The sequence below is a fragment of the Heteronotia binoei genome, chromosome 3 (genome assembly GCF_032191835.1).
Source record: "Heteronotia binoei isolate CCM8104 ecotype False Entrance Well chromosome 3, APGP_CSIRO_Hbin_v1, whole genome shotgun sequence".
In the NCBI taxonomy this organism is placed as follows: Eukaryota; Metazoa; Chordata; class Lepidosauria; order Squamata; family Gekkonidae; genus Heteronotia; species Heteronotia binoei.
This window is the reverse complement of record NC_083225.1, coordinates 171620277-171646570: the sequence shown is the minus strand read 5'-3', so window position 1 is coordinate 171646570 and position 26294 is coordinate 171620277.

The window sequence follows — 26294 nt, the reverse complement described above, 5'->3', positions numbered from 1 at the left end:
CAAGTTCCATTGACACAATAAGAATTAGGGGTGTTTGAGTGTGCACATAAGCCTGTTCCACTGTCCTTTTCTAACTCTTCTTCACATGCAACCAGACCTGCTTTAGTAACACAGCTGTTGTTTCTCATTAGACAGCCAGTGTGGTGTACTTGTTAGAGAGCCTGACTAGAATCTGGAAGAACTGGGTTCAAATCCCCAATCAACTCACTGGAAGACTATGGGCTAGTCATTCCCTTTCAGCCTAACTAGCTTACAGGGTTGTTATGCAGATAAAATGGGAGAAATGAGAGCTATGCATGCTATTCTGTGTTCCTGTCAAGAAGGGTGGGATAAAAATATGTGTTAAATAAGCTGATATGGTTTGTTCTTTCCCCTACAAACTTAATTCTATTCCAAGTCACCACTTCATAAAACTATTTGTATTTAGTGTATTATTACTTATATTTTCAACTTCTATTTGGTATTTATCTCCAATTAGTTTTTTTTCAGAATTCTTCCCCACTCAGTGCCATCTCTGAAAGGTATTACTGTTCTACTGGTTCCTTTTTTCCAGATTACTTATCAAGAGCCAAATTGGGTCTATACACTATTGTGTAACCCCCACTGACTCTTGTCTGTGCTGCTTATCACTACCAAACCTTATTTACAGTTTTGAGGTCATTTTTTATCCCCATGGCAATGTTCATAACCAACTACCTTATGGAAAGGCATCTTACAGAGTTGTTTCTTTGATTTAAGGATCCACTATCAACGACTCCTGCCTTTGGACTAGATCTTTTTCAAGCAGTAAATCAGTGTTTCAAGCTCTCACGAGAAAATTGGAGTCAGTTCTGCCAATAAGCAGCATTTGCCAGGCCTTTATGTTGCTAGTGCAACAGACCACCACAAACCACAACACCAGCCATTTATTTTTAACAGGAAATGTGCCCGGTCTCCAGCTGTCGGTTGTTTTCTGCTTTTGATGGCTGACTGTAGTTAATAAAAGAAGTTAATCTTCTAGGACGATGGTAGTTCAAAGTGTCTCCCAGTCCACAGGAAGACAGATTACATAGCTAAACATTACTCATATAGTCCACAGGAAAGGAAACATAATTTCTAGGCCGGGGTGGCCAAATTTGCTTAACGTAAGAGTCACATAGAATAAATGTCAGATGTTTGAGAGCCGCAAGAGATGGATGTCAGATGTTGGAAGGAAGGAAGACAAATGGATGGGGGGAGGGAGAGGTGGAAAGAAAGCAACTTCAACTTTTAATACATTCTCTAAGCTGCTGGCTGGCTTGTCTTGGAGAAGTGATTTAAAGAGAGAAATGCCTTCTCCAAGTCAGCTGATAGGGTGGTGGGGGCTTTGAGAGCCACACAATGGGTGATAACAGACCGGTACTTTGGGCCTACTCAGAGAAACCTCAGAAATTGAACAGAAAAATCCTTCCAAACACAAACATCTGCCACCCCTCCCCATCCTGTACTCACCCCATCCTTCAGCGTCCTTAGAGCGGCTCAGAAAGTTACCACAGTTGAAGTGGTAGGAAATTTTTGAGCTGCACACCAAGTCGCCTCCTCAGCGTCTGAAGGCAGAAGCGCACAAGTGAGGCCCCTTGGCAGTGTGAGCCCACCAAGCCACCCCAAACTGCTTCTAGCTAACCCCCCCCAAAAAAAACCTGCTTAAAGTGCATGAGTGCTTGACTCAGAGGTGTCAAAAAGAATGGTCTGGCTTCTGAGGCGCCCCCTGTCTGGTTGTGCCAAGCTGCCTTGCAAGTGGGATGGGGCTGCCTGCACGGGAGCATGTGGAAGGTTCAGGACGGGTTTTTTTTTGAGCCAGCCCAATTTGGGACGCTTCCAATCCACCCCAAAATGCCCATCTGTTATCAGCCAATATGTGTGAAAGAGCTACATGTGGCTCCCAAGCCACAGTTCGGCCACCCTTGTGCTAGGCGATACTCCAGACAGTGAACCGGAGCTATAGAAAAGTTTATTCCCTATTGCATTCTTCAATTTGACCAAGTTAGGTCAGTCATAATGTTTTTTTTCCAAAGCTGGGCCAAAAAAACTTTAATTTTGGATTGTCAGAAAGAAACCCTTTTTGTGGAGCTGTGAAATGAGAACCTTCTTTCACGTCTGTCGCTCTTAGTGTTATGCTAGACTTCCTTTCCTAGCTCAGTTGATAGCCTCGCTGTGCATGTGTTATCTTTCACTGGAAAAGAACTCCCTTTTCTGTTTAGGCAACATCTAGGTGCAAATGCCTCTTCACCTTGGCCCATCATTCAAAAATCATTTGGCATGAAATTACCTTCCATGACCTTACTGTACCACATCCTTGTGGCTGGCTGTTTAAATTCCTTCTCTCTTTGACTTAAAAAAGACATTCTTATCTACAAATCCAAACTGCTGTTAACAATGGAAATGCTTGGAATTTTCTAAGGAGGCAGGCAGTAAAGACCCATGATGACTTTTCAGCTGCTAGGGTGCAACCAAGCCTCATATCTTTGGGTGGGGTTCTTCCTATCCACAATATTCAGCTACCTTTACAATTGGTTTGGATGTCTTTTAGCATCCTGTTTTTAACACCAAGTGATGGAACCCTTATAAAGTCCACAATATTCCAACAACCCGGTGAAGGTTCTGATTCCAATGTGATTCTCCACGGAGACTGATGCTCCTATGTTCTATTGCACAGCTAGGCATAAAGTGATACTCGACGCAGTAGTACTTTTCCCCACGTTTCATTGTTTGCTTCTACAAGCTTTTCCAAAGACTTTTTTTCACCAATTAAATACTGCTGCTTCAGATAGCTTTACGCCTGTATGGTCTAAATAGACCATACAGGAGTAAAGCTATCTGAAGCAGCAGCTGCATCGCGTATCACTTTATGCCTAGCTGTGCAATAGAACATAGGAGCATCGGTCTTCGTGGAGAATCACATCGTTGGAATCAGAACCTTCACCGTGTTATTGGAATATTGTGGACATGGACTTCCATTTTAAATGACTATGGGTGGGTTACATATGTTCCTTTGCTTGCATTTACTGTGAATTTTTGACATGATGCCTATTTATAAGTAAAATTGACATTTTGTATGAGATAGGAGGCTGATCTTCGCGGAGGTTTTTACCTATTTTCCCTGCCCCCTCCATTGGGAATTGGCAACCCCAGGGCTTTTTTTGTAGCAGGAACTCCTTTGCTTATTTAAAAAAAAAAATACAGCAGACCCGGCCGAATTGGCAAATTACCGGCCGGTCTCGAATTTACCGTTTTTAGGTAAAATTATAGAGAGGGCAGTGGCGTTGCAGTTACAGAGTTTTCTGGATGACGCTTCCATCCTAGACCCTTGCCAGTCTGGCTTTCGCCCGGGTCATGGGACGGAGACTGTGCTGGTTGCCTTGGTGGATGACCTCCAGCGGCATCTGGATCGGGGCGGTGCGGTGGTGCTGATGTTGTTGGACCTGTCGGCCGTGTTCGACACGGTCGACCATCGGCTATTGACCCGCCGCCTCGCCGATGTTGGGGTCGGGGGGTTGGCCTTACAATGGCTTTCCTCCTTCCTTGAGGATCAGGGACAAAGGGTGGCAATCGGGGGTGAGCTCTCCCAGAGGCGCACACTACATTGTGGGGTGCCTCAGGGAGCAGTTCTCTCGCGGATGCTATTTAATATCTATATGCGCCCCCTTGCCCAGATTGCCAGGAGGTACGGGCATGGGTGTCACCAGTATGCAGATGACACCCAGCTCTATCTGCTAATGGACGGCCGGCCTGGCTGCGCCCCAGAGAACTTGGACCTGGCACTGCAGACCGTGGCAACTTGGTTAAGGCTGAGCGGGCTGAAACTGAATCCGGTGAAGACAGAGGTCCTTTGCTTAGGCCGGGGCGCTCTAGGAGGGGAAATACTTCTCCCGGTCTTTGACGGGTCAGAAGCACCGGGTCAGAAGCCTGGGAGTTCTACAGGAGCCTTCATTATCAATGGAGGCCCAGATAGCAGCCGCGGCCAAGTCAGCCTTTTTTCATCTGAGGCGGGCAAGGCAGTTGGCCCCCTTCCTGGAGCGTCGGGACCTGGCAACAGTGATCCACGCAACCGTCACCTCGAGACTGGATTACTGTAATGCCTTCTACATGGGGCTGCCTTTGTGCCGAACCCGGAAGCTGCAGCTAGTGCAGAACGCGGCTGCCCGACTGTTGCTGGGGCTTCCAAAGCGGGAGCACATACAGCCGGGGCTGCGTGAACTGCACTGGCTGCCAGTTATATACCGGATTCGCTACAAAGTGCTGGTTATTACCTTTAAAACCCTATATGGCCAAGGACCTGCCTACCTTAGTGTTGTGTCCTAGGTTCAAATGGAGAACTGTTACTTTTGGAGGGAACTGTTACTTTTGGATGGAAGCTGAACAAGCCAAGCTTGTACTCCACACCAGGGTTCCAGAGAAGGCCTAAGTATGCCCAATCAGGGGAAGGATTGAAACATAAGTAGCCAATCAACATCTAGGCTCATACTGTACCCTGATAGGCCCTTAGGCCTCTGTAAATAGCCAATCCATGTACATAGTTAAGGTCCAATCAGAAGGGGGCAAGAATTGTATAAAGGAGCAGGAGGTTTGAATAGAGCTCAGTTTGTGTTGGTGTTCCTGAAGTAAAGCTTGCTGAAATCACTCTCCGACTCTGGTCTCTTACTGCGCCGACCCCAGTACTTTACACTGGCGACGAGGATGGGATGCCAGTAAGAACCAGCAACAGAACCAGGAACACGGAAAGGTGGCTAAATCCAAGCCATCTGGGTCCGCACCTCCGCTCTGCGCACACCCCATCTCTCAAGCCGCCCAGACACGCTGCCAAGAATGGAGGCTTCAGCTAACCTCCTGCAGCCCTTTAGCATCGATCGCCCCGAGCTGTGGGACTCATGGGTCGAAGGCTTCCAGTCATACCTGACCTTCCGGAAGATTACAGAGACTACCATGCAGAGAGCTCTGCTTATCAGTACGTGTGGCACGGAGACCGTGGACTTAGCCAGGGCTCTTCTCCAACCCAGGAAGCTCTCAGAGACGCCGGTGGACGACATCATCAGCGCTCTGGAGAAGTATTTCCAGCCCCAGCCAACCAAGCTCACCCGGCACTGGGACTTCCGACAAAGGACACAGAAGGCAGGCGAAACCACGATGGCGTTCTTGACAAGCCTGCGCCGGGTGGCAAGCCAATGCAGTTTCGCAGACCTCAATGAAGCCCTTCTTGACCAGTTTGTATGGGGCTTGAGGGACGAAAAACTAGTACAGAAACTCCTGTCCCTCTCCGAGTGCGACCTAACAAAGGCAATCGATGTGGCCACCAGCTGGGAGAAGGGCAGATCAGCAGAGCCACGGCTGACAAGACAGGCTGCGGCACACCAGATCAACCCTGAACCATCTACAGAGGACTCAGACGAGGACAAAGCTCTACAAACCAGCTATCGTTCAGCAGGAAGGAAGACCACCCATGCCCCACAGGGCATGAGACACAAGACACCACCTGCATGTGCAAGCTGCGGGGGCCAGCACGAGCGAAAGACCTGCCGATTCCGGAATGCCACCTGTCGACTCTGCAACAAGGAAGGCCACATCGCCTGTGCCTGCAGATCCACATCCCGAGCACGCGTCCCGCAAAGATCTGCGCACTCCGAGGGCCAGCCAGACTTCGAGACCGACGCTCTCCACGCCCACCCATACCCGGTACAGTACCTACCCTCGCCAGTCAGGCCCTCCAAAATCCGGGTCAATGTCGGGATCGGGGGGGTGCCCTGCCAAATGGAGGTGGACTCTGGGTCAGCATCATCTATTATAGCGGCAGAGACATTTTTTAAAATCCCCACCAGGCTGAGGCCTCGTCTCAGGGACCCGGGGTTTACCTTAGTGGACTTCCAGAAGAATAAGGTGCCTATCTTGGGAGTGGGCCCGGTCCCAGTCCAATACAAGGGGTTCAAGGGCCAGCTACAAGTGCTAGTGGTCAAGAACCACCTTACAAACCTTTTGGGTCTCGACTGGTTCAAGCCCCTGGGAATAGAGATCAGGGGGGTCAATAAGACTGTCGGAGTGGACTTTAACAAGGTTTGTGAAGAGTTCCCGGCCATTTTCGATGGCACCTTGGGCTGCTACACGGGTCCCCCGGTTACACTACACCTCGACCCCACAGTGCGGCCTATTAGGCTTAAAGCGTGGCGAGTTCCATTCGCGCTCAAGCCTAAAATTGAGGAGGAACTGGATAAACTGATTGCACAGGGAATACTAGAGCCTGTCACCCACGCAACCTGGGAAACTCCCATCGTGACTCCAGTCAAGCCCAGTGGGGAAGTGCGGATTTGTGCAGACTATAAGTGCACCCTCAACAAGGCTCTTCAGGCCCACGCATACCCTGTGCCCATCGTCAGCCACGTTCTAGCCACCCTAGCCGGCGCAAAAATTTTTGGCAAGTTGGACTTGGCCGAAGCTTACCAACAGCTGCCGGTGGATGAGGCCACGGCCAACACCCAAACAATTGTGACCCACCGGGGGGCCTTTAGAGTAAAGCGGTTGCAATTTGGCGTGAGTGTGGCTCCGGGGTTGTTCCAGGAACTCATGGACTCTCTTTTAAAAGGACTTCCCGGAGTCACTCCATTCTTCGATGATGTGCTGATCGCGGCAGCCTCGCCTGAAGAATTCGCCGCCCGCCTTAGAGGAGTCCTACAACGTTTTGAAACAGCCGGCCTCAAGGTCAAACGGGAGAAGTGCCTCCTGGGCGTGGATCGGGTGGAATTCCTGGGGTTCTCCATCGATGCCCAGGGGGTCCATCCCTCCGACGCCAAGCTGCGTGCCATCAGAGATGCTCCAGCGCCCACCAACAAGCAAGAACTCCAGGCCTTCCTCGGCCTCCTAAACTTTTATCATGCTTTTCTCCCCCACAAGGCAGCGGTGGCCGAACCCCTGCACCGGCTTCTAGACAAGAACCGACCCTGGGCGTGGGGCCGCCAGCACGCTAAAGCCTTCCAGGATATCAAGGGCCTCCTGATGTCCAACTCCGTCCTTGCCCATTTCGACGAGACCCTGCCCTTGGTCCTGGCATGCGACGCATCCCCTTATGGCGTGGGGGCAGTTCTGGGCCACCGACTCCCTGATGGGACCGAAGTCCCTATCGCGTACTACTCGCGGACCCTCTCATCGGCGGAGCGGAACTACGCCCAAATCGACAAAGAAGGGTTGGCAGTTGTGGCCGGTGTCAAAAAATTTCATGATTACATCTACGGCCGGCCCTTTACCCTCTATACGGACCACAAACCCCTCTTGGGCCTCTTTGCATCAGACCGGCAGACCCCTCAGGTGTTGTCCCCACGGGTCCTCCGTTGGTCCATTTTTCTAGCCGGCTACACTTACACCCTAGTGCATCGCCCGGGCAAGGCAATGGGCCATGCTGACGCCCTGAGCCGCTTGCCCTTGCCTGACGTGGATCCCGATCCAGCCCCGGCTCATCAGATCCTACTGATGGACATGCTTCCAGACAGCCCATTGCTCGCCCGCGACGTTGCTGCCCGCTCCGCTCGTGATCCAGTCCTCTCCCGTGTCTTGGACTGGGTGGGGAGGGGGTGGCCCAAGGGCTCGACTGGGCCGGAATTTACTCCGTTTGCAGCCCGGAAAGACGAACTATCCACCCACAAAGGCTGCCTACTATGGGGCAACAGAGTCGTCATCCCCAAACCCTTGCAAGACCAAGTGCTTAGAGCCCTGCACGAGGCACACCCGGGCATAGTCCGCATGAAGGCTCTCGCACGGAGCTATGTCTGGTGGCCTGGCCTCGATGCAGAAATTGAGGCTTGGGTTAAAAGGTGCCCGACATGCCAGGTGTCAAGGCCTGACCCCCCACATGGCCCAGTGCAACCATGGGAATCCACCAAAACCCCCTGGTCAAGACTGCATATGGACTTTGCTGGCCCCTTCCATGGGCGGACTCTACTCATACTAGTGGATTCATACTCCAAGTGGTTGGAGGTGGTCCAGGTGCCCTCGCCATCATCGCAGGTGACCATCACGGCTCTGAGGGCCATCTTTGCAACCCACGGGTTGCCGGAGACCATCGTCACCAACAACGGCACAGCATTCACGTCCGCAGTGTTCCAGGACTTCTTAGCCAGGAACCTCATCAGGCACATTCGCTCTGCCCCGTTTCATCCAGCCACCAATGGCCAGGCAGAGCGGATGGTGCGCACGGCAAAGGAGGCCTTGAACCGTCTGGGCCCCTCAGACTGGCCAAAAGACTTGGCGTGTTTCCTAATGGCCTACCGGACCACACCCACCGCCTCCACAGGTCGCAGTCCAGCCGAACTCCTCATGGGCCGCCGCATCACCACCCTGCTGGACAAGCTGCACCCTGACCGAGCCCCAGACAGGCGACCGGCGCCGGAACACCTTAAAGCCCCCAGAGGGTTCTACCCAGGTGAGACAGTGTGGGCACGGAACTATGCCACCACTGGCCCCGCCTGGCTCCCTGGAAAGGTGGACCACGTCACCGGACCGGTCTCCTATGCAGTGACCTTGGAGGGTGGACATCTCCTGAGGCGACACATCGACCAACTCCGTGGTCGCCTGCCTGCCGGGGAGCCAAGGTCAGAGGCTCCAGATCCGGACAATGTAAGTCCCCGTGAGCCTGACACAGAACAGGGTTCCGTGGAGCCCGCTTCGGCCCAGCAGGAGGAGACCCCCGACCGCGCAGCTGAACTCAGGTCTCCCGGGGCCGCCATCCCAGATGTCTCCAGCTCTGCAGCCGCGGAACCACCAACCGAGTCGGAATGCCCAGTCCCCTCGGAGCTCCGACGCTCGACACGAGACCGCCGCCCTCCGGCATATCTCCAGGACTATGTCACCTGATAGCTGGAACTATGGGGGAGGGGTGTTGTGTCCTAGGTTCAAATGGAGAACTGTTACTTTTGGAGGGAACTGTTACTTTTGGAGGGAAGCTGAACAAGCCAAGCTTGTACTCCACACCAGGGTTCCAGAGAAGGCCTAAGTATGCCCAATCAGGGGAAGGATTGAAACATAAGTAGCCAATCAACATCTAGGCTCATACTGTACCCTGATAGGCCCTTAGGCCTCTGTAAATAGCCAATCCATGTACATAGTTAAGGTCCAATCAGAAGGGGGCAAGAATTGTATAAAGGAGCAGGAGGTTTGAATAGAGCTCAGTTTGTGTTGGTGTTCCTGAAGTAAAGCTTGCTGAAATCACTCTCCGACTCTGGTCTCTTACTGCGCCGACCCCAGTACTTTACACTTAGGGACCGCCTCTCCCCGTATGAACCCCAGAGAGCACTGAGGTCAGCAGGGAAGAACCTGCTGACTATCCCCGGGCCAAAGGAAGTAAGACTCCAGAGCACCCATACTCGGGCTTTCTCAGCTATGGCCCCACAGCTGTGGAATCAGCTCCCAGAGGAAATGCGGGCCCTGCGGGACTTTGAACAGTTCCGCAGGGTCTGCAAAACCATCTTGTTCCAAGCGGCCTTCACCAGCTGAAACTACTAAACTGCCAAATAAATTTGACAGCATAATAGCACTAAATGTATTAATGTTTTTAGAATGTTTTTAGAATTTTAATGGATTTTAATTAATTATAGTTAAATGCTATTTACTGAATAATGTATACACTGAGTTTTGCTGTTAGCCACCCTGAGCCGCTTGGTTGGGGAGGGCGAGATACAAATAAAATGTGACTGACTGACTGACTATTAGGCCACACCCCTTTGATGCAGCCAATCCTCCTGGAGCTTACAGTAGGCCCTGTACCAAGAGTCCTGTAAGTTCTTGGAGGATTGGCTACATCAGGGGTGTGTGGCCTAATACGCAAAGGAGTTCCTGCTACCAAAAAAGCCATGGGCAACCCTATCAACCTGAACTCCCTCTTTCCACTCCCTATCCCTTTCCCTAGTGAGCTATGCTTGGGGAGCTGCCCTACACCATTTTGAAAGTGGAAATTAGCTCTACCTACTTAGCAGTGACAGAGCAAGTGTCCACATGGAAAACTGGACAGGTCAGAAGTTAGAATGGCATTGGAGAAAGAGCTGCTGGCTTAACCCCCAAACAGTTGCCACAGCGATGTGGTCCAACCCTTCATACAGGAGTTACATTTCCCTGGAGGGGGTAAGGGATTCCCTGTTCCCATGGACCACTGCCATTCCAAGTTGAGGCTGGAGAAAAAAAAATTTAAGCCTCATAGCATTGTCTGCAGCGCTACATCACTTCAGGAATTAAAAAAAAAACAAACCCAGAAGTGACACAGAGTAGCTCTAGGAATTTCTGGTGATTCCTACAGTTACCTATGCCACTTTCATTTTTTTGTGCCAGAAGTGATGTGGTGCCACAGCCCATGACATGCCCCCCATATTCCCACTCACAACCCTCCCATCAGTTGCTAGGCCCATCCTGGAAAATCCTTCTTATATGTCTATTCATTTGGGTAACTACAGGCAAAGGCTCGATACCAGGACTTTTTCTGTAGAAATAGCCCAGCAGGGACTCATTGCATATTAGGTCACACTCCCTGACATCACCAATGTTTCACACAGGACTTTTTTGTAGAAAAAGCCCAGCAGGAACTAATTTGTATATTAGGCCACACCCCCTGCCACCAAGCCAGCTGGAACTGTGTTCCTGTGCGTTCCAGCTCAAAAAAAACAACTACTCTGCTCTATACCTTAAGCTTAATATATGTAAGAGGATTGTAAATATATAGTTGTGTGTATATATATATATATATATATATATATATATATATATATATATATATATATATATACATACACACACACACACACACCCATCACAAAGAGGCTAGGAGAGGCTGTCATACTCTATTAATGTGGCTGGTACACATAGATTTATTTTCTTCCCTCTACTGATGACAGCTTACCTATTAATCCTATCCTGTTTTAACTGGCTGTGAACTGCTTTGGATGATTAAAGTTTGGGAAATTTGGGAGAGTGCAGTAAAGATCATATTAATGAAATAAATTCTAAGCAAAATTTAAGACATTCACTTATCATTCAAGTATAATTCACTTAACAGTGCTTTCCCTTCACCCGCATGGAGCAGCTCGTCTCCAGATAAAACAAATTCAGCATGGGGAATTCATTTTAAAACCTAATAGGTTTTTTCTTTGCCTCATGCCTTTTACTCTAAAGAAGGTTACGATGCTGCTGCTGCTGCTGCTGCATAAAAGGTATTTTACTGACATATATAAAGAAATGCAGTTAAGAGCAATAGTTATCCCAGGACTTTGGTTTGCCATTTCTACATATTGCCACCAGCTACCTCAAATAGGGTTGTAAATCCCCAGTTGGGGGCAGGGGATCCCCTGGTTTGGAGGCCCTCCCCCCACTTCAGAGTAATCAGAAAGCGGGGAGGGGGGGCGGAAATGTCTGCTAGGCACTCCATTATACCCTATGGAGACCGATTCTCATATGGAATAATGGATAATTGTTCAATGTGTATCCGGGGCTCGGGGGGTGGGGTTTCTGATGCAGAGGCACCAAATTTTCTGCCTCTCCTCAAAATACCCACCACATTTAAAAAAGATTGGACCAGGGAGTCCAATTCTATGAACCCAAAAGAAGGTGCCCCTTTCATTATTCCAAATGGAGGGAGGGCATTTAAAAGGCATGTAGTTATTTTAAATGTGATGGCCAGAGCTCCCTTTGAGTGTTCAATCGTGCTTGCTACACCCTTGCTCCTGACTTCACCCCCAAAGTCTCCTGGCTCCACTCACAAAGTCCCCAGATATTTCTTGAGTCAGACCTGGCAACCCTAACCTCAAAACCAACCCACTACTATGACTTGCTGGGAAAGGCCATACTACCACCTTTCAGATCACTATCAGCATCAGAAAGCAGCACAAATTACACAAATAGTTTCAGAGGTGTTATTCAGAACTTTTATGCAGTATTCTTTGCAATGCTAAATGCCAGGAACAAAGGCAAATCCTCTCCCTAAACTGGGAAGGAGTTTTGTTGTCATGCCTTTAAGCCTGTGGACTTTTTACAAATATCAAAAAGTTTCTGTGATAAACCAGCCTCCAATGAAGATTTTAACAAACATAACGTTTTTACCACTTCACTAGAGAATATATAAAGAATCTTACAAAAGCAATCTCATACAAATACAATCTCATACAGAATATCTACATACAAAATGGAACCCCAAAAGGTCAAAAAGCCCCCATTCACAAATTCATCAAACAAATAAATGTATAACTCTTCCAGGGTAGAGGCCACACAGTTCCTTCTGTAGGTGGATGTCAGTCCTCCAAAATGTCATCCTCCAAAAGTGCAGCAAGCATGAAAATCTCAGTACGATGAGGCAGTACTTGAAGTTCCTCATTTCACTATCACTTTGTCTAGCTTCCCACTATTCACTCATTAAGACATGGCATGAACACTCACAGACACAGCTGACTCTCAAGTACAATAGCAACAAGTCCTTATCCATGATACTCTGGATTACCCAACTGGGGATTGGCAACCGTAGAGCCCCTGGATCTGCCAATTGCCCTTTTCTATACCCTTTCCACTGCTACAATATTCTTTTTGAGATACAGTGACCAGAATTGTACATAATATTCCAAATGTACCTGCAATACAGGCCAATTTTGTACTCAATTTCTTTCTTAATAGAACTTGCCATAGTCACAGCTGAGCCAATATTTTTTATCAAGCTATCCATCAACAGCATACAATGCTTTACTGGTCAGAAACCATCAAACCACATCGACAGATATTGGGTTTAAAAAAAAAATCTCTAATACATCTAGCTTGACTCTTACCGTTAAAGTAATCTGCTTCATTGCCTTCTACTCCCCCAGATCCTTTAGGAGCTCCTCAGGGCTTTTTTGTAGAAACCCCCCAGCAGGAACTCATTTGCATATTAGGACACACCCCCTGATGTTGCCATTGTTTCACACAAGGCTTTTTGAAGAAAAAGCCCAGCAGGAACTCATTTGCATATTAGGCCACACCCCTGACACCGATCCAGTCAGAACTGCATTCCTGCTCAAAAAAAGCCCTGGAGCTCCTCACAATCCATTCCGGTTCTTACCATCATAAATGGTGTCACCCACAAACTCAGCCAGTTCATTGCTTGTGCCTGAATCCATATCATTTATGAACTAATCAAATGGCAGCTGTCCCCCACCTCCAAACCTTGTGGCAGGGCTGTCTTGACAGCATTATGGGCCCCGGGCAAAGCAGTGTACTGGGCCCCTACGACAACTACTCACAGGAATAAAAATGTAAATGGTCGATAAAATTAAATATATATTTATTTTATTGGCACTTTCAACAAAATCGGTGAAACATTGAAAACATGCTGTGCAGCAGCAACTAATCAACATGATGAACATGCTATGTTTATATTTCCAGGGTTATTCACCTGGAAATATACATTATAAATGTTTAGTATTTAGTCCCATGCCAGGATCTTTATATAGGTCTACAAGACTCATTCAACATTTTCTCAACTTGCACAAATAAAAAGCTTATCTAGTCATATATTCACAAACTATCAATACCTTGTTATTAGTACTGCATCATACACAGACTAGTATGGGGCCCCTATGCTTGTGGGGCCCACAGGCAAGTGCCCATCAGGCCCATGCGTTAAGACAGCCCTGCCTTGTGGAACCCCACTGTTTGCTTTTCTGCCCCACCAAATCGGCTTCCTGTTATTTAACCAAAGTTTGAGTCCAGCAGCATCTTTAAAACCAAACAAGTTTAATTTTGGGTATAAGCTTTTGGTCTTAAAGGACTCAAACTTTGCTCTCTTGCTTCAAACCAAAACAGCCACCCGTCTTTTATTTTACTGTTTTGTAATCCTTGACAGAACCCATCTTCAAACACTGCTAAATTTAGGAGTCCAAAAGCTTTTGGGAAGCCCAGGTATATGATGCCCTGATTTGGATGGCCCACACTAGACTGATCTCATCGGATCTCAGGAGCTAAGCTGCATCAGCCCTGGTTACTATTTATTTGAATGGGAGCCAAACAAGGAATTTCAGGGTCATTGCAAAGAGGAAGGTAATGGCAAATAATCTTCTTTCAGTCTCTTCCCTGGAAAACCCTAGGGTCACCACCACATACACACGCAGGTTATATGCTGTCTTAAACTTCTTACAAAACACCTCCAGTGGACTGTTAAGGGATTTCCATTTGCAGAGACCATGCCGATTTTCTCTCCATAGAGTTTCTGCATGCTTAATTCTCTCTTCATTAGCAGTTTCCACCAATTCACCTGGAAGTGGCCTGTAACGTCCAGATCCCATTTTGTAAAACTGGCATTATATTTGCTACCTTCCAATCCACTTCCCTCCCCCTTCCCCATTCCCATGAACATAAATTCAGAGGGCTACATGGGTTGCAGCAGAAGCGGAGAACCAGTGGAAATCACTGCCACCGCTTCCAAAAACTTTAGTTCTCTTAAATCTTCAGAACTAAGTGATAGGAAGTGAAAGGTCTTTGCCTTTCAGTGCATTGCATTTGGTACAGCTATATAAGTTTATTTTGTTTTCCTACTCCATCGCTGTTATAAAGCAAATGGTTCAGCCTGTGATGTACCAAATGTAATGTCACAGAATAAGAGGAAGGAAAGTCTGTGATTCTACTTTTATATGCTTCAGATGACAGTATTTGCAACGACCCCAACCTTGACTTCCTGATATGAAACCACAGAAGGCATCAGCAAACTGGAAACGAAATGTAATCAGCACTTAAAGCAGAGGATCTTATTCTTCAGATTTCAGCAGTGTGTTTTTGTCATTAAATATTCCTAATCCAGCTAAAAGCAGCCATTCAGATAGCCAAGATAGGTCCAAGCAGCTCTTCGGAAAATCATTTGCTCAAGAAATGGGGTTTTTTTTTCTCATCAAGAAATCTGTTCTGACCAACTGAACTGGTAACAGAGATCAGTTCTTAGTAGGGTTGCCAATCCCCAGGTGAGGGCAGGGGATCCCCCGGTTTGGAGACCCTCCCCCCGCTTCAGGGTCGTCAGAAAGCGGGGGGAAGGGAGGGAAATGTCTGCTGGGAACTCTGTTATTCCCTATGGAGATTTATTCCCATAGAAAATCATGGAGAATTGATCTGCGGGTATCTGGGGCTCTGGGGGGGCTGTTGTTTGGGGAAGAGGCACCAAATTTTCAGTATAACATCTAGTGCCTCTCCCCAAAATACCTCCAAAGTTTCAAAAAGATTGGACCAGGGGGTCCAATTCTATGAGCCCCAAAAGAAGGTGCCCCTATCCTTCATTATTTCCTATGGAAGAAAGGCATTGAAAAGGTGTGCCGTCCCTTTAAATGTGATGGCCAGAACTCACTTTGGAGTTCAATTATGCTTGTCACAGCCTTGATCTTGGCTCCACCCCCAAAGTCTCCTGGCTCCACCCCCAGAGTCCCCTTATATTTCTTGAATTGGACTTGGCAACCCTAGTTCTTAGTGGGGAAAATGTTATAGGGAGGAAAGCCCATTGAAAAGTGAAATTAAAGCTTTACTAGTAAAAGTGGATTATTTAAACACACAACGAACACACATTTTTATCTTTTTCTACAGCTAATAAATTTAAGCAAAGAACTATACATGCATACAAATATTGTTGGGAGTGACTGGTAAGTTAGTCCATTATCCCTTAGCAGAGTGCAACTGGGCTACATGAAGAAGAAGATATTGGATTTATATCCCGCCCTCCACTCCGAAGAGTCTCAGAGTGGCTCACAATCTCCTTTACCTTCCTCCCCCACAACAGACACCCTGTGAGGTGGGTGGAGCTGAGAGGGCTCTCACAGCAGCTGCCCTTTCAAGGACAACCTCTGCCAGAGCTATGGCTGACCCAAGGCCATGCTAGCAGGTGCAAGTGGAGGAGTGAGGAATCAAACCCGGTTCTCACAGATAAGAGTCTGCACAGTTAACCACTACACCAAACTGGCTCTCCATGCAGTAGAAGCCCTTTGTTTTCAGTGTGCTGGCAGATTTACAAAAGTTACACAGAGTCACTAGGGTTGCCAGCCTCCAGGTGGGGCTTAGAGATCTCCTTCTTTTACAGCTGATCTCCAGCTGGCAAAGATCAGTTCCCCTGGAAAAAATGGCTGCTTTGAAGGGTGGACTCTATGGCATTGTATCCAACAGAGGCCCCTCCCCCTCCTCAAGCTCCTCCATCTCTCAGCTCCACGCCCAAAATCTCTAGTATTTTCCAACACTGGCAACCCTAAATGTGAGAGCAGATAGCAAAACATTGTTCCTGTATTTTGAGATTAATTATGTCTTTAGAAGAATAAGTGTTCTGAATTGCAATATTCTATTACTAATAAAAAAAGATTACATCTTTTAGTTAGACAAATTTTATGCAAAGTTTAAACCATCCTAAAAACCTAGGTATTATCTTAATCATTTAACAGTTTCTAAGTCATTCTTACATAGGCTTCCCAAACCTCCCGCTCTGGCGGGAAACCCCTGGGTTGCAGCCTCATCTCCCGCTCTTCAAAAATCGGGAAGCGGGGGGTAGGGGGGGGGGAGAACATACCTGTAGGCTTCATGTTATTATAGAGCTCCTGAGCAGTTTGTAAAATGTATGCCCCTTTAAGGCTGGGCAGGAAGCAGGAAGGGCTTGGGAGAACGGCCCCTCCCTTTCTTTTGCTTTCGTTTTCACAGCAAGAGTTCTCCGGAAGAAGATCTGGTAAGTATTTGTGTGTGAGAGAGAGGGAGGGGGCAGGGGATTCCCTGGTTTGGAGGCCCTCCCCCCCTTTAGAAAGCGTGGGGGTGGAGGGAAATGTCTACTGGGCACTCTATTATTCCCTATGGAGAACGATTCCCATAGGGAATAATAAGGAATTCATCCGTGGGTATTGGGGGCTCTGGGGGAGGGTCTATTTTTTGAGGTAGAGGCACCAAATTTTTAGTATAGCATCTAGTGCCTCTCCCCAAAATACCCCCCAAGTTTCAAAATGATTGGACCAGAGGGTCCAATTCTATGAACCCCAAAAGATGGTGCCCCTATCCTTCATTATTTCCTATGGAAGAAAGGCATTTTAAAAGGTGTGCTGTCCCTTTAAATGTGATGGCCAGAACTCCCTTGGAGTTCAATTATGCTTGTCACATCCTTGTTCTTGGCTCCACCCCCAAAGTCTCATGGCTCCGCCCCCAAAGTCCCCAGATTTTTCTTTAATTGGACTTGGCAACCCTATTCTTACATAGTATTTAAATGCTATTGGAATACTGAATAATAAAAAAGCTATAACTTTTTGGAAGGTTTGACTGGTTGTGCAGATTTTTAAAAACATTGCCGCCAGCAGCTGCCACCACAAAAGAAAGCTCTTCAGGCTATCACTGACGATAAAGGCTGATAGCAGACGGCCGTTTTGGGGCAGCTTGCAGCCGCCCCAAAGAAAGCCAGCCAAAAGAAGAGCACCCTGGAGCTTCCGAATGGCGCTGGAAGAAGGGGCGGACCTTGGGCGGCCGGGGAGCGTGTGGAACGCTCACGTGTCCGGTTCATGGCTCCCTGGGCGCTTGTAAGGCACTCTCTGAGCATCCAGATGGCTGGCCACCGCCTTAGAGCCGCCCCGGCGAAAAGTGGTTCCTGTTTGAGGCAGTCCCTTGGAAAATGGTCCCTTTTTGAGGTGGTTGGAGCGTCTCTCAGAAGGGGGTAAGTGCAGGATGGGGGCGGCCGGCAGATGTTGCTGTGTGGCCGGTTTTTTGGGGTCAACTTCAGAAGCGTCTCTGAGTCAACTCAAAGTGCCACTCTGTTAGCAGCCAAACTGTGGCAGCCATTTTGTGGCTGGCTCCTCCTCCTGCAATATCCATTTTGTGGTTGTGTGCCTACAGGTTCAAAAAGGTTGGGGACCCCTGCTTTAGTTTTCTTCCTCTGTTCCTTTGCTGCTCTCAGCTCTTTCTTCTCCCATTACTTGCTCCTTTCATTTATTTAGAAAATGCCACCTCTCCAGACAGCTTGCTCAAGATAGTTCACAAAGGAAAATATGATGCAATAATAAAACAAAACAAAATTATTGAAATTAACAAACCATGAAAAACCCAGCAATCAGAAATACACAATCATAAACACCAAGCCAACCCCCCACCTCACACACATACCTCCCACTGGTGCCCAGGGGAGACCTGGCAACCATAGCATGAAAACAGCACCAAAAAATCCAGCAGTCACAAATGATCTTCAAAAACTAGTACTTAGAGTAGAAACAGACAATAAAGACAACATTAAAAGATGAAACTCCTTAGTGAAAAGCCAGGGGGGAAAAAAGAAACGTTTGGCCTAGCACCTAAACGAGATTAAGGCAGACATCTGTAGGGTTGCCAGGTCCAACTCAAGAAATATCTGGAGACTTTGGGGGTGGATCCAGGAGCAAGGTTGTGACAAGTATAATTGAACTCCAAAGGGAATTCTGGGTATCACATTTTAAGGGGTTGTGTGCCTTTTAAATGCCTTCCTTCCATTGGAAATAATGGAGGATAGGGTCACCTTCTTCTGGGGCTCATAGAATTGGACCCCCTTGTCCAATCTTTTTGAAACTTTGGGGGGGGAGGGTTGAGGAGAGGCACCAGATTTTATGCTGAACATTTGGTGCCTGTGATCAAATCTCCATTATACCCTATGGGAACTGGTCTCCATTGGATATAATGGAGTGCCCAGCAGGCATTTCCCCCCCCCCACACACACACTTTCTAATAACCCTGAAGTGAGGGGAGGGCCTCCAAATTGAAAAAGCCATTGAAAAAGTCTTGATGCTGGTCACCTCAGCATAATGCCAAAGAGTCCACCCTCCAAAGCACCATTTTCTCCAGGGGAACTGGTTGTCTGGAGATCATTTGTACTTCCAGAAGCTCTCCAGGCCCCAACTAGAGGTTGGTAACCATGGATGGCAGGTGTGACTTAGATATCATCACCTCCTAGACTTGTACTACCATTGCCCAGACCAAGGCAAGTTCCAGTGCTGATGGCTGTACTTAGATCCTAGTAGGGTCGCTGGCTCTGGGTTTTGAATACCTGGAGATAACTTGGACCCTGAAGAGAGCAGGATTTGGAAGGGGAGGAACTTCAGTGGGGCATAATGCCATAGAGTCCACCTTCCAAGGTGGCCATTTTCTCCAGCCACACGTACCACACTGGCGGCATACTGGATGGACCAAAACCCACCATCTATCCTAGCATGGCAATAGAAACTTTGGGAATATTTCATTATGGGTAAGATTTCTGTTCAGACCCAAATCCCTTTGACCGAAAGGTATGAAACCTTTTTTATTGTTGTATGGTACCCAGCGATAAACTACTTATTGGAACAAAATATCTTACCACGCAGAATGCTGTATAGAAAGATGCTGTATTTTTAGTTTCCTTTTAAGCTTATGATCTCTTTATTTCAGCAATTTGTAAAAACGGAAATACCCATTTTGTTTGTTCTTAGTTAATTGTAATTCCTTTTGTTTTATTTGCTTATTCATTTCATTTTTCAAATTTGATATGTAACTACTACTAGAGTGATTTCTTAAACTGAATGTTCAGATCCTTCTAATGTGAGCAGGGCTTGCTTTCCAATGGATTGTGCATATCATCAACAACAAGAATGCATCCCCCTCCTTTGTGGTAACCTTGTTTCCTGTTGATAAACTCAAAGAGGCATATTTATATGAGCTTATCCCCAAAGAAATGGGCTTTAATTCAGTCTGCCACTTGTCCCCCAGCCTTGTCAATTTTCAATCTATTCATAATTCTAGAAGATCTATTTACTCAGATGCCTGCTAATGCATTCTGCAACCTCTGGGCACTTTGGCCTCATGCTTCTCTGGCCCTCAGTTATTTTTCCTGATGCTTTACATGCATGCCTGTTCCTTGACATTCATTTTGTATGCCAGAAAGAAAGGGGGAGAAATGGATTGTTTTCCATTTCTTCCAAATCCTATAAAGGCATTACAGACTATGGGGTGGGGTGAGCAGAGAGGAAGAACGTTTTTATTATTCTTTATTTACAAAGTGCTTTTGCTAAGTATGAGAATTTACTGTCTTTCCAGCTTTGGTTGTTGTCCGCTCAGAGATCAAAAGGGATGTTTGCTGATTTAAGAGACATAATAAAATGTGAGACTATTATTATTATTATTATTATTACTTTAAACTTCTATCCCGCCCTCTCCGCTGAAACTGTAATATACGGGGTTTGGGAAGAAGGGACATGCCTCAAAGTAAACATACTTGTATGTAAACGGACTAGACACTATGAAAGAGAGTGGCTCATATCTCCTCTGGCTTTAAGAAAGTCAGTGAGCAAAACCGCTGGAGATGTGTTAACTCTTAATGGTGCAGTGGTTAAAGTGTGGCATGAGGAACTGACAGACCCAAGTTCAGACCCCAACTCTACCAGGGAAGCCTCTGGGTGACCTTGGGCCTGTCAGCTTAACCTACCTCACAGAGTTGTTGTTATGATAAAATGGCAGCTGGGAGAACAATGTTGTAAGCCACTTAGAAAGAGTCGCTGGGTCTCACCAGCTGACCACGAGCAGGGGATGGGAGAAGAGGGGTCCCATTTCCAGGCTGGGAAACTCCTGCAGATTTGGGGGAGGAGTCTGGGGAAGACAGTGACCTTAGCAGTGCATAATGCCATAGAATCCACCCTCCAAAGCATCCATTTTCTCCAGGGGAACTGATCTTTGTAGTTTGGAGATGAGTTGTAATTCCAGGGGATCCCCAGGTCCCACCTGAACTCCATCAGGGAAAGCAACAGGGTATACATCTCTAAAGAAGTCCCATGCAGGGCCAGCCCTAGGGCACATAGAACCTCAGGCAGCCTCGCCTCCCCCCACACCCTCCCCTGCACAGCGCTGCATGGTGCCACCTTCGCCTCCTTCCTCCCTCCCTCATCCCTTCATCACAATTTTAATGCCTGGGAACGGCAGTGAAGTGCCACACTTCCGGGCTAAAGGCTGACCCCCCTGATCCCTGGACGGAACAACACCAACCATATCAGGTTCAATTGCTTGTTCATCTTTCAGCATTATATATGGCATCAAATGTCAGGAATTCCCTTCCACTCGCTACCTCAGACAGACAGGTCAGTTCTAGTGCAAAATAATAAATGGACATAAATCTGACATTAAAAACAACACTCAACAACCAGTGGGAAAACATTTTAATCTTCCAAATCATTCCTTTGCTAACCGTTCTCAAACAGAGAAGCTTCAAGGGAAGAGTACAACAAAAGATCACTGAACTTGAATTCATTCACAAATTCAAAACAATGGACCCTGCCCCCCCTTGGGCTGAATAGGGATATAGGATTATCTCATTACATGTGCTAATTTTCTGCCTCAAATGTTTCTTTTCTGCCCTAATCAAGCGGATTGCAATATGCATCATACCTCTGCATCCTGAGTTCCTTCTCTGCAACACCCTTTCCACCTTCTATAAGGAATCTCCATTCCTCATTCCATCTGATGAAGACAGTTTTAACTCTCAAAAATTTATACTCCAATAATCTTATGGTCTCTATTAGGCTACTGGACTCAAATCTGTCTGTTCTACTTCGTACCAGCACTGCTGCTCCCTAGAACTTTCTGTTCTAGTGTTCCTTTTCTTGACCACCATATCAGGAATTTTAATCCCTTCTTCTTGGAAGTTCACAAACAAATAAAACACAAAGTTGTATCTTAACATCTTTCACCACTGTTTCCCACACTGAGGTGATGGGAAGGCTATGGGCCTGATGAGATGAGACTTCCACCCAGTGCGCTTTTGCAGACGAAAAAGGGCCACGATGGGAGGCTGTCCATCTTATTTCCTGTTTCACATTTCTGCCCACCATAACTGCCTGTCAGCGAGTCTGTGTGTGAAGCCTGATGGATCAGGATTTCGGTGTCAGAACTTGTAACTCTCTCTCTGTCTGCTTGACCAAACTGACTCCATGCTGTAACCTAACACTAACACAGAGTCCATAGCCTGAGCAATTAACCCTGCACCTCATAGCTATTCTAAATATTTAGGGCTCCAGGGCGGGCGACAGATAGTCTCTGTTCAACATCCACAGGTGCCCTTTGAAGACAGGCCGTTTGGCCTTCACCACAGGGAAGCATCCTCTCTCCTGATAACGAAGCCTGAGAAGGAGACACTTGTCTGTAACCCGTGTGAATGATAGCTTTATTGTACTTTGCTGATGGCATAAAATGTAACCAACTGCCAGGACTTGGCATTACTGTTATCTCGTTGCTCCAGCACTGCAGTTCTTCAATAAAAATCCTTACTTTGCAACAAGTATTGGAATCGTCTGAAGTTCTTCCCAGTTCTGACATTCGGGTCACTAAGCATTTGTCTATTTCAGTGTCTCCTTTTTGTGTCTACCATATTTAGATATCTCTCATCAGCTTCCTACACTATCATCTATCTATCTATCTATCTATCTATCTATCTATCTATCTATCTATCTATCTGTCTGTCTGTCTGTCTGTCTGTCTGTCTGTCTGTCTGTCTGTCTGTCTGTCTGTCTGTCTGTCTGTCTGTCTGTCTGTCTGTTTTTTATTTATAAACCGCCCTTCCCACAACAGGCTCCAGCCTCTGAATTACAGCTAATCTCCAGACTACAGAGATCAGTTCCCCTTGAGAAAATGGATGCTTTGGAGGGTGGATTCTAGGGCATTGTAGCCCTAGGTCCCTGTGCTCCCCAGGTTCCACCCCCAAATCTCCAGGATTTTCCCAACCTGACTCTACCATCTCACCCCTCTCCCATCCCTCACCAGTGGCTGGGGGAACCTGGCAACCCTTCCAGTAGCATCTGGGGAGCAGGGCTGGATCTAGGGGGGAGCAGAGGGGGGAGGTTGCCCTGGGTATGGAGTCCATTCTATTCTATGGGCCCATAAGGGGGCATCATTTTTAAATTCCCGCCCCCCTCAAAAAATGCGTAGATCCAGTCCTGCTGGGGAGTATTCTTCCCCACAAGCTGCTGCTATTTCTGTTTTGTATAATCATTTCCTAAAATTTATCTAACTTCTTTACAGCCCATCTTTCTCATTGGCACTCAAGGTGGATTACAGAGTACACCAAGAAGGAAAAAAATGTAATCCTACAGTACAGAACATCAAATGATCAATGAAATACAATGAGCAGGTTTTCCAGTCACTCAGCCCTGGAAGTTGCTTTTTCTGTGCCTGAAGATGGGAGTCAAGCTTCAGTAAGCAGAGGGACTGGACTTGGGTGTCTCTTGATGTTACAGGCTACTGTCCAAGGGAATTACTCTGTTGATAAGCTTTGCTGTTTATGGGTATGTTCTGACCCTGAAACTTCTGTTGGTAAAACCATGGCTGAGCACCATTCAGGCACATGTTGCTGACTTTCAGCTTGAGGAGTGTTCCACAATCATAAATTTAGGCTGCTAAATGGTTTGTGCTGCAGCTGGGATTTTTCACAGCTGTGAATTTTATATTAGGGACGGTAATATAATTTTATATTAGGGGAGGGACGGTGGCTCAGTGGCAGAGCATCTGCTTGGGAAGCAGAAGGTCCTCGGTTCAATCCCCGGCATCTCCACTAAAAAAGGGTCCAGGCAAATAGGCGTGAAAAACCTCAGCTTGAAACCCTGGAGAGCCGCTGCCAGTCTGAGAAGACAATACTGACTTTGATGGACCGAGGGTCTGATTCAGTATAAGGCAGCTTCATAGGTTCATTAATGATTTCCATGTGTTATGATTTTTTAAAATAATATTTTACGATGTAGCTCAAGCATTTTCTCTGCAGGGGTAGCATTCTTACTTCCAAATCAACAAACATATATGGAGGCGGCAAAGTCTTGCACTGTCCCTGTACTGTTAGTGGTTCACATACCTTCTCTTTTGGCTGTGTTAACAAGAAGAAGATATGGAACATAAGAACATAAGAGAAGCCATGTTGGATCAGGCCAATGGCCCATCCAGTCCAACACTCTGTCACACAGTGGCCAAAAAATTTATATATATATACACACACATATACGCACTGTGGCTAATAGCCACTGATGGACCTCTGCTCCATATTTTTATCTAACCCCCTCTTGAAGCTGGCTATGCTTGTAGCCGCCACCACCTCCTGTGGCAGTGTATTCAGCATGTTAATCACCCTTTGGGTGAAGAAGTACCGTACCTCCTTTTATCCGTTCTAACCCGACTGCTCAGCAATTTCATTGAATGGACTCGAGTTCTTGTATTGTGAGAAAGGGAGAAAAGTACTTCTTTCTCTACCTTCTCCATCCCATGCATAGTCTTGTAAACCTCTATCATGTCACCCCGCAGTTGACGTTTCTCCAAGCTAAAGAGCCCCAAGCGTTTTAACCTTTCTTCATAGGGAAAGTGTTCCTAACCTTTAATCATTCTAGTTGCCCTTTTCTGGACTTTTTCCAATGCTATGATATCCTTTTTGAGGTGCGGTGGCCAGAATTGCACACAGTATTCCAAATGAGACCACACCATCGATTTATACAGGGGCATTATGATACTGGCTGATTTGTTTTCAATTCCCTTCCTAATAATTCCCAGCATGGCGTTGGCCTTTTTTTATTGCAATTGCACACTGTCTTGACATTTTCAGTGAATTATCTACCAAGACCCCAAGATCTCTCTCTTGGTCATTCTCTGCCAGTTCACACCCCATCAACTTAAGAACATAAGAACATAAGAGAAGCCATGTTGGATCAGGCCAACGGCCCATCAAGTCCAACCCTCTGTGTCACACAGTGGCAAAAAAATGTTATATACACATGTACACTGTGGCTAATAGCCACTGATGGACCTGTGCTCCATATTTTTATCTAAACCCCTCTTGAAGGTGGCTATACTTGTGGCCGCCACCACCTCCTGTGGCAGTGAATTCCACATGTTAATCACCCTTTGGGTGAAGAAGTACTTCCTTTTATCCGTTTTAACCTGTCTGCTCAGCAATTTCATCGAATGCCCACGAGTTCTTGTATTGTGAGAAAGGGAGAAAAGTACTTCTTTCTCTACTTTCTCCATTCCATGCATTATCTTGTAAACCTCTATCATGTCACACCGCAGTTGACGTTTCTCCAAGCTAAAGAGTCCCAAGCGTTTCAACCTTTCTTCATAGGGAAAGTGCTCCAGCCCTTTAATCATTCTAGTTGCCCTTCTCTGCACCTTCTCTAATGCTATAATATCCTTTTTGAGGTGCGGCGACCAGAACTGCACACAGTACTCCAAACTTGTATTTGTAGCTGGGATTCTTGGACCTAATGTGCATTACATTGTACTTGGCCACATTGAACCTCATCTGCCACATTGACGCCCACTCACCCAGCCTCAACAGATCCCTTTGGAGTTCCTCACAATCCTCTCTGGTTCTCACCACCCTGAACAATTTAGTGTCATCTGCAAACTTGGCCACTTCACTGCTTACTCTCAACTCCAAATCATTTATGAACAAGTTAAAAAGCATGGGACCCAGTACTGAGCCTTGCGGCACTCGATTGCTTGCCATCCTCCACTGCGAAGACTGCCCATTTATACTCACTCTCTGCTTCCTATTAATTAGCCAGTTTTGATCCATAAGAGGACCTGTCCTTTTACTCCATGACTCTAGAGCTTACTAAGGAGCCTTTGATGAGGAACTTTATCAAAAGCTTTCTGGAAGTCAAGGTAAACAATATCTATCGGGTCTCCTTTGTCCACATGTTTGTTCACCCCCTCAAAGAAATGTAACAGGTTAGTGAGGCAAGATGTTCCCTTACAGAACCCATGCTGAGTCTTCCTCAATAACTCGTGTTCATCAATGTGCCTACTCATTCTGTCCTTGATAATGGTTTCTACCAACTTTCCCGGTATTGAAGTCAGACTAACTGGCCTGTAGTTTCCCGGATCTCCTCTGGAACCCTTTTTAAAGATGGGGGTGACATTTGCTACCTTCCAGTCCTCAGGAATGGAGGCCGATTTCAGTGAAAGATTACATATTTTTGTCAGAAGAACCACAAGTTCAACTTTGAGTTCTTTCAGAACTCTTGGATGTATTGGATTTATATCCCGCCCTCCACTCCAAATTTCAGAGTCTCAGAGCAGCTCACAATCTCCTTTATCTTCCTTCCCCACAACAGACACCCTGTGAGGTGGGTGGGGCTCAGAGGGCTCTCACAACAGCTGCCCTTTCAAAGACAAACTCTGCCAGAGCTATGGCTGACACAAGGCCATTCCATCAGGTGCAAGTGGAGGAGTGGGGAATCAAACCCGGTTCTCCCAGATAAGAGTCCGTGCACTTAACCAATGCACCAAACTGGTTCTCTTAAGTTTTATTGTCACCTGTGAAACAAAACGGACCT